This window comes from Alligator mississippiensis, chromosome 15, assembly GCF_030867095.1.
Source record: "Alligator mississippiensis isolate rAllMis1 chromosome 15, rAllMis1, whole genome shotgun sequence".
Classification (NCBI taxonomy): domain Eukaryota; kingdom Metazoa; phylum Chordata; order Crocodylia; family Alligatoridae; genus Alligator; species Alligator mississippiensis.
Window position 1 is genome coordinate 34668107 of NC_081838.1, and position 11108 is coordinate 34679214.

An 11108-nucleotide genomic window follows, 5' to 3' on the forward strand; every position below is an offset into this window, starting at 1 on the left:
AAGAAATATTTTACTTCTTGTTGAACTACCAAAGCAGGGGCTGAGTTTCCAATCGAACCCTGGGGTGAGTTCAGAACGGTGACTTGACAGATACGTTTATTGTTAAAACCTCAGCATCCAGTGATAAGGATGGCCGGTGTGCTGATGAACATGAGATCAAGGGAAGAGCAGACAGGCTCTCGGCCCATCTTTGGGATCATAAATCGCACACAAGTAATTGAATAACCACAGTGGTGGTGGTGGTGTGGTTTGGGGGGAGAGGGAGGCAGGCTAGGAAGTGAAATGATAACAGGCATTTACATAGCAAACAATGCAGGAAGAGACAAACAGATTGTCTCCAAATCCACTGGACCTCCAATGCCTCGGTAGAAGCCCCACTGACATAAGTAATCTCCTGGTGATTTATTTTAATAGTTTTACAATGCACGTTTGTCATCTTTTTAATATTGAAGGTTTCCATTTAATGAAGCAGCTGAGAGGCATGAGTGTGGTGTTAGTGCTACTTCCTACGGTGCTGTCTGGTACGCTCACTGCGGCTCAGCGCACTTGCCCCAGGAACTGCAGGTGTGATGGCAAATTGTGTACTGTGAATCTCACACATTCAGAGATACCCCTTGGAATATTTCTGGAGGATCTCAAGGCTTATCGCTGTGCTACAACAGCATCCAGAAGCTTAAATCAAATCCGTTTTGGGGCCTGAATTGGCTCATCTGGCTTTATCTTGACCATAATTGCATCAGCTCCATGGCTGAGGATGCGTTTCAGGGGATCCAAAGGCTGAAGGAACTAATTTTAAGCTCCAACAAAATTACTCATCTGCACAACAAAATATTTCACCTGGTCCACAATCTCCACAACCTGGACCTTTCTTACAACAAAGTGCAAATGTTATGATTGGTGCAGTTTAAGGGACTTCGCAAACTCTTGTTCTTGCACTTGAGGTGCAACTTGCTGAAAACAGGACCAGTCCGAGTTTTTCAAGCTTGCCAGAACCTTGATTTTCTGGATTTGGGCTACAACCGTGTGCGGAGTCTGTCCCGCAATGCTTTTGCTGGCCTCCTGCAGTTAACAGAGCTCCATCTAGAGCACAACCAGTTTTCTAAGCTCAATTTGGCCCACTTTCCACGCCTCTTCAACCTTCGATCCATTTATTTGCAGTGGAATAGGATCCGGTCTGCTAGCCCAGGTTTAACATGGACTTGGAGCTCCTTGCACAACTTGGATTTATCGGGGAATGACATGATGTGAATAGAGCCCGGGACGTTCCGACACCTGCCCAACCTGCAGAAGCTGAACCTGGATGCCAACAAACTCACCACCGTCTCTCAGGAGACCATCAATTCATGGCTTTCACTAATATCAATCTCTCTGTCCGGAAATCTGTGGGAATGTATTCAAACCATTTGCCCTCTGTTTACTTGGCTTAAGGATTTCAAGGGGAATAAAGAAAGCAGTATGATATGTGTGGGCCCTAAGCACATGCACAGTGAGCAGGTAAATTATTCTGTGGAAAAATAAAATATCTGCACTGAAATCCAGGTGGCAGTTACTGAAAGTTCATACCAGGCACCTAAAATGCCCCAGAGGCCACTTTTTATTCCCAAACCTACCTTTTCTAAACTGGAAAGTAATGGGCCAACCTCCGTTATGCCAAGTCCTTCTCCGGACCTGCCGGCACCTGAAGTGGAACCGGTGTACGAGCGTGTTTCCTTTCACAAAATCGTTGCTGGGAGCGTGGCCCTCTTTCTTTCAATGGCTATGATTTTGTTGGTTATCTATGTGTCATGGAAGTGCTACCCAGCCAGCGTGAAACAACTCCAGCAGCGCTCTCTTATGAAGGGGAACAGAAAAAAGGCCAGAGAGTCAGAAAAGTAAATGAACTCCCCTTTGCAAGAGTATTATGTGGACTACAAGCCAACCATGGATGTATCCGTTAATGGATCTGGACTCTGCATGTACAGTATCTCTGGCTCCAGGGAATGTGAGGTATGAACCCCGATCCTCCTAAAACCATTTCAGCAGCTGGGAAGGAGAGGTAAATGTTTGAAGCTATTGTGGCGTCTCTAATCACTAGAAAGATTAATGAGCCTTTGCGCTCTTGGGAGTGCTCAGTGGGACAGGTTATTTAATTAAATGACAACAGTCAGAGAAGTGCCAGTGGTTATTTTCAACAGTGCAGACTTGAAAGAGGTTTATCCAAGGATGAGATTAAGTTGGAATAAATAGCCATGTTAGACGCATCTAGAGCCTGAATTTTCTCTTCCCGGGACCTGTTTTACACCAGTTGCTTTACGGGCGGTGTCAGATTATGACATGCTGAGGCCCTAAACTATGTCCATCTTAAGAGGCCGCATACGATGAAAATAATCCAATGTATGTATACTTTTGTCACATAAGGACAAAAATGTCTACATTTAGAGAGTCATTTTCCCATATCTCCTTTATCTCCTTTATTTACCAACTGCCTATTATAAAACTTGACATTGAGTCAGTTTTCTTTTTCTTATTTAGAAGCCCCTCATATTGTGAGGCCCTAAAGTGTAGCTTATTTAGTTTAAGCCTAAATCCAGGACTGTTCATGGGAGTCACTGATAATGTGCACTGGTGTAACTGGGAGGGGATTAAGGCACCTGCTGGTCTAGGGAACACAGAGTAGAATGCTTGGGGGGGAAATCTGTATAGTAGGGTCAGTATTACATCTGGTGGCTTCTCCAACCTATTTGACAGGGGTTAAAAAAGATGATGCCATTTCTCTTTTCCATATTCAGTCTGCAGTTCAGGGGTATAATTGAGCACAATGAGACTTAAACACTGGCTTAACTCACTTGAGTGCTCTGCTGAAACAGGATGGATGGGAGCTCTTGTTTATGGACTTGCCTGAACTTGGGTCCTAAAGTAGGGCAAAAGTCAAAAGTAACATTTGCAAATGCCTGGTTTGGTGTGTTTTGCTTTTCACAGTTCACTGCTCAAGGAGCGGGAGTGTTGTGGGATCCTGGCCCGTGGCTAGCACTTGAGGCAAAGGTGGGTGTGGGGAGGAAAGACTATTTGTGTTGAGTGTGTACATCTTTTGATGGCACTGAACTTTTCATACTGTCTGCAGCAAGCTGACAGGCACTGCATTAATCGCAAACCAGGTCATTTCTCGCACCTTTCTGTCCCTTCTTGAACACTGCAGATTGTGGCCTTTGTAGCAAGCCAGCAGGGAGCTTGTCAGAACACAAAGGTTATCAGCCCATCAAGAAAACAAAGCCTCTCTCATTAGTTCAAGCTCTTCCAAGGCGTTTGTGAGGAAGAATAGAGGGACACTACCAGATGACCTGCTGATTAGTTCCAAAAATCCCTAAGCAGACACCATTCTGTCTGCCTTTGTTATGAAATTGGACACACACACACACACACACACACACACACACACAGAGCATTAGGTAGCATAGGGGTGACATAGCCAGATGCTGGCTGGTGTTTGTGCCACTGTGGTCCCTCTTGTAGGAGAGGAGGGGTCTCTGCTGGAGTAGTGAGTGAGGGGAGGATGGGGCAGGGGGAAACCAGGCAGATGCTGTTTTCCCTGCAGTCCCCCACCTGCTTTGCGGCCAGTCAGAGCTCTGGCTAGGGAGGAGAGGGTTGGGCCCAGCCCTACTCTCTGGAGTAGACAGTCCAGATGTGCACTGAATATCTGTTCTTTTACAGGTTGAAACCAGGTTCTGATCTCTTCAACTGGTTTATGTGTAATTTCTGTCCCTAGCCATAGTCTTCATATTCATCAGTGTTGATTTAATTTAATCTTAGCAGCATTTTTTTGGATTTAAGATGCGATCTGACCTTTAGGGCAATACTTAGGGCAGATATTCATTTAGAATGAAAATTACCCTTAGGCAGAGAATCCTTACATGGCTGACAATCCCCTAATATCCCACTTGATCTCGCAAAACTATGCTCTGGCTTTCTCTTGAGCTTCTCCAGAGGTGCCTTTTATGTTTTATGCAACATGCAGCTCAAGTCTTGGTTTTATATTTAGGTCCCAGGTGGTCAGTGCTAGCAGTTCACGTCTCATACCTACATATTCCTTTCTTGCGGACATGTACTCATGTAACAGGTTGAACTCAGTTCTGGATGTCTCCTAGCCCAGGAGTCAACTACCACTGAGAGGCATTGGATAGAGATAGGGGCAGGGGAAACAGATTTCCTGGGCTGTGATTTTTTGTTTTTTCTTGACTTTTGGAAATGTCACATCTGTTTGGAATTGAAATGTTCTTTTTTTTTTTTTTTAATGAAAAAATCAGACATAGGGGCATGAAGTGGGAGATTTCATCCAAGTTGGCCCTAATTGCATGGCATATGTCCTTTTTCCTTTGATTTTTTTTTTTTTTTTTTTTAGTAGAACGGTCCTGAAAAACCCAGTTCAGTCCGAGTTGTGTCTAATTGCACTTTCCTGCAAACCCCTTTTGTAATGTTCTGGCCAAAAAAATATGCTGAAAAAATTCCAGCATGCTCCAGGTTTGAACATCTTTCGCTCCCATTCAAGTCCCCAGATAATGAGTGAACACAGCACTTTTCAGAGGCAGGTCATTTGATGGGCAGAGCCGGACATCGATCTAATTCCAGGTTCCAGGTCAAATTCCTCTCACTTAATCCTATTTTGAGGCTTGATTTGAACATGTAATAGATGCCAAATACTGTCTATGCTTGGCATAACAAGACATAGTTAACTTTTGGGAGGGCATTTCTACCAGTACCGATTGTAAATTAATCTGGTATTGTCATCATAATGTATTGTACATTAGGGGTCACATATTCAAAAGAGCTTTAGGCTTTGAATAATGCCTCAATTTGCAAAATGTCTCAGAGCCCTGTGGCTCCCACAGTGACACTAATGGACAATATTTTCAAAAGAGTTAGGAACCAAGGCAGAGAGATCTTTTGAAAATCTGGCTCCCATGCAGCTATATTTGGTCTGAACTGCATTTTGTTTCATTTTTAGATCCCTGGTTGTGGTTACACTTCTTGAGAACAATCATTATAGGTCATATTTCCCACACATTCGTGCTGCCTTAAAACTCCACCTGTCTTGCAAGAGGAATGTCTCTCGATTTTCCTAAGAGCTTAGTGAAGGTGTTTGAAAATGCTCGTGATGAGAACACAGAAAAGCCTATAGATAAATGTTATTCAGTCGACAGGACAGGTGGAATTTTACAGCTCTTGGTCGCAGAGTGAAATATATTTTGAACAGGAGACCTGGGGCTCTCTAATACGTAAATCAACTTTCTAGGCAGAGCCACAGAAACAGAAGCAACTGTGAATGTAGCTGCTATAATTTGCTTTTCAGAAATAGTTAAGAGTTGCTCCTGTGATTCTGATATATACCTGGAACTAGTATCAATTTCAGTGGACGGTACCAAAAGCTAAGGATGCTATAACCTGGTGATACGTGGAGACCGATTTCAAGCACGACCAGCCTCTAATCCAGGGGGGTGCAAAATGCGGCCTGTGGGCCGGATGCGGCTTGCAGGCCATCCACAGCCCACCAAGCCATTTTTTCCAGCCCATGGGGCCCCTAAAAATTTAAATAATTAATATTTATCTGCCCCCTGCTGCCTGTCTTGTGGCCCTCGATGGCTTGCCAAAACTCAGTAAGCTGCCCTCTGCCTGAAATAATTACCCGTCCTTGCTCTAATCCTACCCCAACCCCGACGTTTCATTCAAGCTGGCTCTTGATTTTACAATAAACTGCTGCAAAATAGTCATGTTTATAATAGCTGACTGTCTTTCTAATATGCCAAGTCAAAAGCTTGGCTCAACACCTGTGAAATACTGGAGTTGTGGAGGTTCATGGGTAGGAAGGTGTATGAAATCCAAAGCAGCATGGTGTTACATAGGCCCATCCTTTCTAAAAATATTCCATGGTACTGAAGTCAGACTTCTGTCTGCCTCTGTAAAGAGACTGTTTTTGACCTTTCGTTTTCTACACTTTTGGAGCTGTCAACTGCTGCTAGACTAATAGGATGCTATTGGTGATTTGCTTAGTCATTTTTTTTTTCTAACGTATAGATTAGGAATGGCAGCAACAGTGACAGCATCTAAGAATTAATTTCATCCTGAAGCATCCACCACATTCAGAAAGCTGAACTTGGAAGTCAAGGAGTGCCTTGGGTTGAAATGCAGTCAACTCCCCAAGTAATATTACCCTTTCACTGCTCCCTGAGCAAGCAGGCATTTTAATGCGAGCTTCCTGAAAATGATCCCAGGGCGTAAGAGGTATCAGGAATGTAAAAGAACCACGGATTTCTCTCTGGCGCTGCTGATATTGTTCTGGAGCTTCTGATACGGCTTCAGATTTCCTTGCTAACATGCTCTATCTTGGGCCATCTTTAGCTGCAGAATGAAGAAAGAGGCAGTTTGGAGGCATCGGGCAGAGCAGACCATTTCCAGATGATATGTTCAAGATGAACATTTCGAGATGATAAACAGGAAGAGACTGTGGGGACTGCAAGGAAGGGATTCTGGCAGCACTGTCTGAATTGCATACACAACTCTGCCTGGTCTTCTTCAGAGGACGGTACAGAAGTCAAACAGCCATTTCCCATTTCAAACCAGCTGCAGTTGCACTTCAGAGTACTTCATACATGATGTCTGTCCCTACCCATTCAAAAGTATTGTGTAATTCAGCTTCCATCGAAACCGGGGAAAATTTTATCATTGGCTTCAATGGGAGACATTAGACCAACACTTGACATTCATGAAACCTTGATCTACTATGCTTTTCCAGCACTCAGTAAATAATAAGGGATTCCTCCCATCAAACAAATAATAAAGGACACCCTCATGGCTTTGACTAGAGCTGGAGGAAATCTGCACATTGAACAGATCCATAAATAAGAAGGACAAACACATTTTCCCCTATGGGTTGTTCACAGGTCAGCAGCTGTCAATATGAGCTATTACGATTGGTTTTGTATTTCCTATTAACACAATATCTAATGGTGAAGCCTTAGATAGATAGGGACCCCGTTGTACTAACAGCACTAGATGTTTGTGAGCAGGGTGAGTAAAATCCACAGCGTATTTGCTGTAGTAGTCAGAAGCTGTCCTAGTGCCTGATGTGCTGCTTATTGGTCTTTGGCATTAAATTTGTCAGTATTAATATTAAAGTTACACCTGTTTTATGGAAAGCTCTTGGCAAATTGTTTGTGCAGCTGGATCTTTCTAGATCTGCATGTCATGATATATATAAAAATAACCTTTTACCCCTAAGATAACACTTGCAAAATTATCTTGGCACTTTTGGATCCTAAGCACTACTGATGTTTTCCCAGTAGTTTTTGAACATAAAACGTGTGTGTGCGTGTGCGTGCGTGTGTGTGTGTGTGTGTGTGTGTGTGTAAAGCAACGGATGTAAGGCTTAGCCAGGAGAAAGAGCATATGGCCAAGGCATCCATAGGTCAATCTGTAGCAAAGAGACCCTAGGATTTTGGCAGCAGAAGCAAAAAGTCTGTGCTGAAAAAGAACTTGTGTCTAATATCCCTTGAGAAGAAAAAGTGGTTTGATATCCTTGTTGCTCCACTGTCTATAACGGATGTGAGCACAGTTCAGCTGACATAGTGTGGGGGTTTGCCTTCTGTGTCTGTGGTTCAGGTCCTGGGTTCAAGATTTCATGTGCCAACAAACTTGCTATTATCAGTTATTCTAGTTGGCTCACACGAGAGTACAACAGGACTTCACCAGCGGTGAATCAAGCTCCATGGTTCCTGGCAGTTCCCCTACCCTTTTAACCTTGATCTTCCAGTAGGTTTATACGATATGTCTGGTGCTGACCTCACATCTGATGCTCTTTCATCCCTGCAATTCTCTCCTTTTCTGTGCCAGTCGAAGGCTGTGCAGCACCCGGAGTGAATCTAGCCCACTGCATCTAATTTTTGTCCTTCCCTCTTTCTCCAGATGCTGTCTCAGTGCATGCTTCTCTGTCTTTACCAGGCATTTTTTTTTGTCACATCTATTATTGGGTAGGCAAGGCCTGCATCTGTTGCTCAAGTCTCTCCCCTCAAAAATGTTGCCTTTTATTTAAAAAAAAAAAAACAGGTTCAAAACCTTGACATTTTTCACAACACAGTTGTTCTTTTATGGTTGGCCCTAATCAGTTGGCTGTAGGCTCGCATGAGCTGCCTGATCTGTGCCATATCAGAGGTAATGTTTAGTCATTCCTGCTAGATTTGCTGGCCCTTTTCCTAAGGACCTTGGGATCTCCACAGTTTGAATTCCCCCTTCCTTCAGGCTGCTAGATGGTGGTCACAAGACTGCCACAAGAAAATCAAATGCTGCTAATGGCTGGCAACCCATTAGGTGTTGAGACAGTGGGATGCTTGCGGTACCCGATACCAGACTCATGCCATACAATAATACAAGTGTTTAAAATTGTTGGCAGAGTCCTGATGCGCTCATCACACATATACCTAAGAAAGCCCTTTAAAGAGAGGCTGAGCCAGTGAAGGCAGGAAACTGCACATGCATTTCCATTGACCTAGCAGCTAAAGAAAACAAAAGACTAAATATCCATCTCAAAAGCAACCTGTAAAAGGAGCACTGAATGTAGGGAGGATGTTCTGCATGTGACATCCTCACATTTCTCCCAACAGGCTTCCAATTTCACCCTAAGGTGTTAAAAATGTCTGAGCCATTCAGTGTATGTGTAAAGTCAGGAGCTACTGCAAATGTCCCCCATTGATACACAAATACCCCCAAACAAGTTTGGTGACACCTCAAAATATCCTTAAGGCCCATCATCTGTGATTGACCTATAACTGCAGAAACGCACAGTCTTTACATCTAGACCATCAAGAACAGGAGCCAGGCAATGAGCAGTTATGCTGTGATGATCGACCTTTTCCTCCCTGTTTTGTTTGGACTTTAATTGGCCCACCATCAAAGGAAATGCTTTGAAGAAACAGTAGAAGAACTAAGCAGATTTATCAGCAAGTTGTGTGTGATCCAGACCAGAAACCATCCTGCCACCCAGCCAACAAGTGAAAGACCCACACTTTGAGGCTGGACAAGAATTGCTTCCTGCCTGCACTGGGTAAAGATCTCGGTGCAGCTGAGATAATACTAAGGACTAATAGCTTATTTTATATAGGGAAAGAGCCTTTGCTGTCATTTAGTTTTGTAACTTGTTGGTAGTTATCAAAGCAAGCCTTTCTGCTATTCATGAACTGAGCGTTATATCAATTCGTAAAGCACTAGGTTAGAAATTTGGTTTTTAAGTGCAACACTCTTGTGAGGCTGTTCTGAGATAGGACAGGCACACCTTGACCTTTGAATTGCTGTGCTTTGCAGAGCTGAGGTTGGACCCAGCTGGCAAGCATTCATTTTATATTTAGTGTCCGTGCGGTCCATTTCTTTGTGCAAGCTGTCGTACCTTAGTTGGGGTTTTATTTCGTGCTGATGGGTTCTGCAAAGCAAGCTTAAGCCGGACCTGTAGAAGTTTTTATGAGGCCATCATGTTTCATAGATTTCATAGATTTCATAGACATTAGGGCTGGAAGGGACCTCAGAAGACCATCGAGTCCAGCCCCCTGCCCAAAGGGCAGGACGTCAGCTGGGGTCATAGGATCCCAGCAAGATAAGCATCCAGTTTCATCTTCAAGATGTTCAATGAAGGCGCTTGAACCACCTCCAATGGCAGGCTGTTCCAGACCTTGGGGGCTCCGACAGTAAAGAAATTCTTCCTTACGTCCAGCCTGAAATGGTCTTGAAGTAGTTTGTGACCATTCGACCTTGTTATCCCTTGGGGTGCTCTGGTGACCAAACGTTCCCCCAGGTACTGGTGGTCACCCCTGATAAACTTGTAGGTGGCCACCAGATCACCCCTGAGCCTGCGCTTTTCCAGGCTAAAGAGCCCCAGGGCTCTCAGCCTGTCATCGTAGGGTCTGCTTCCCTGACCTCTGATCATGCGCGTGGCTCTTCTCTGGACTCTCTCAAGCTTCTCCACATCCTTTTTGAATTGTGGAGCCCAAAACTGAATGCAGTACTCCAGCTGCGGCCTCACTAAGGCCGAGTACAGGGGGAGAATGACGTCCCGGGATTTGCTTGAGAAGCATCTATGGATGCAAGCCAGCGTTTTGGTCGCTTTACTAGCCACCGCATCGCATTGCAGGCTCATGTTCATCTTGTGGTCAATGATGACCCCCAAGTCTCTTTCTTGCATAGTGCTAGCCAACATAGTCCCCCTGTCCATAGCCCATAGCCTGAGACTGGGAGGATCTACGAGAACACCACCTGTGCCCCCAGACCCTTAAGCCCTGCTCCCAAATCCCTGTAGCGCCTCATGACCTGGCTGGGAGTGCTCCGAGCCGTGTCATTGGTGCCCACATGAATAAGGAGCATGGGATAGTGGTCTGTGGGTTTGAGGAGCTTGGGGATCCTCTCCACAATGTCCAGGATGCAGGCCCCTGGGAAGCAGCAGACTTGCTGGGCTAAGGGGTTGGGGTGGCAGATTGTCCCCTCCGTCCCCCTCAGGAGGGAGTCTCCCACAACAAACACCTTATGTTTTGTCTTGGGGAGAGCAGGGGCGGTAGGTGCAGTTAGGCCCATGTTGCCTGTGGGGGCCGGCAACTCATTAGGTTCTGCTGGGACAGCAAGAGGTGCATACCTGTTGCTCAGTTCTGGTTGGGGAGGGGACTTGGTGTGGCGGGCCTTAGGGCCCTTGACCACCTTGGTCCATGTCCCTGGCTGGACACAGCAGGAGGTCCCAGAGTCCTCCTTTGGCGTGGAGGGAGACTGTGATCTACCCTCTGCCTCCCGGGGGAGAAGGGCCTGGCAGTAGGAGTCTATCTCCTGCTCACAGTCCTTGATGGCACGCAGACTCTGGACTGTGGCCTGGAGCTCCTCCAGCTGGTGCACCAGCGACCTCAAAATGGGGCAGACCCAGCAAAGGGGAGGTCACCATGCTCCCAGGCCCCAGAGCATGAAAAAGGGACAGGCAGCCCCCGCAGCCGAGAGCCAGGGGCTCCGTCTGGGTGGCCGTCTCTGAGGTGCCAGAGGGGAGGGCCGCGGAGCCCGAGGGGACCCTCGGGGTGCGGCACGTGCCCATCCGTGTCATGCCTGTGGTAGGCTGGCTA

At 45.6% G+C, this 11108-nt stretch overlaps 1 pseudogene; it reads left to right on the forward strand.

Moving 5' to 3' along the window:
* Window positions 1-456: 456 nt before the first annotated feature.
* On the forward strand, window positions 457-1992 carry LOC132245797 (leucine-rich repeat transmembrane neuronal protein 4-like; annotated as a pseudogene).
* The last annotated feature ends 9116 nt before the right edge of the window (window positions 1993-11108 follow it).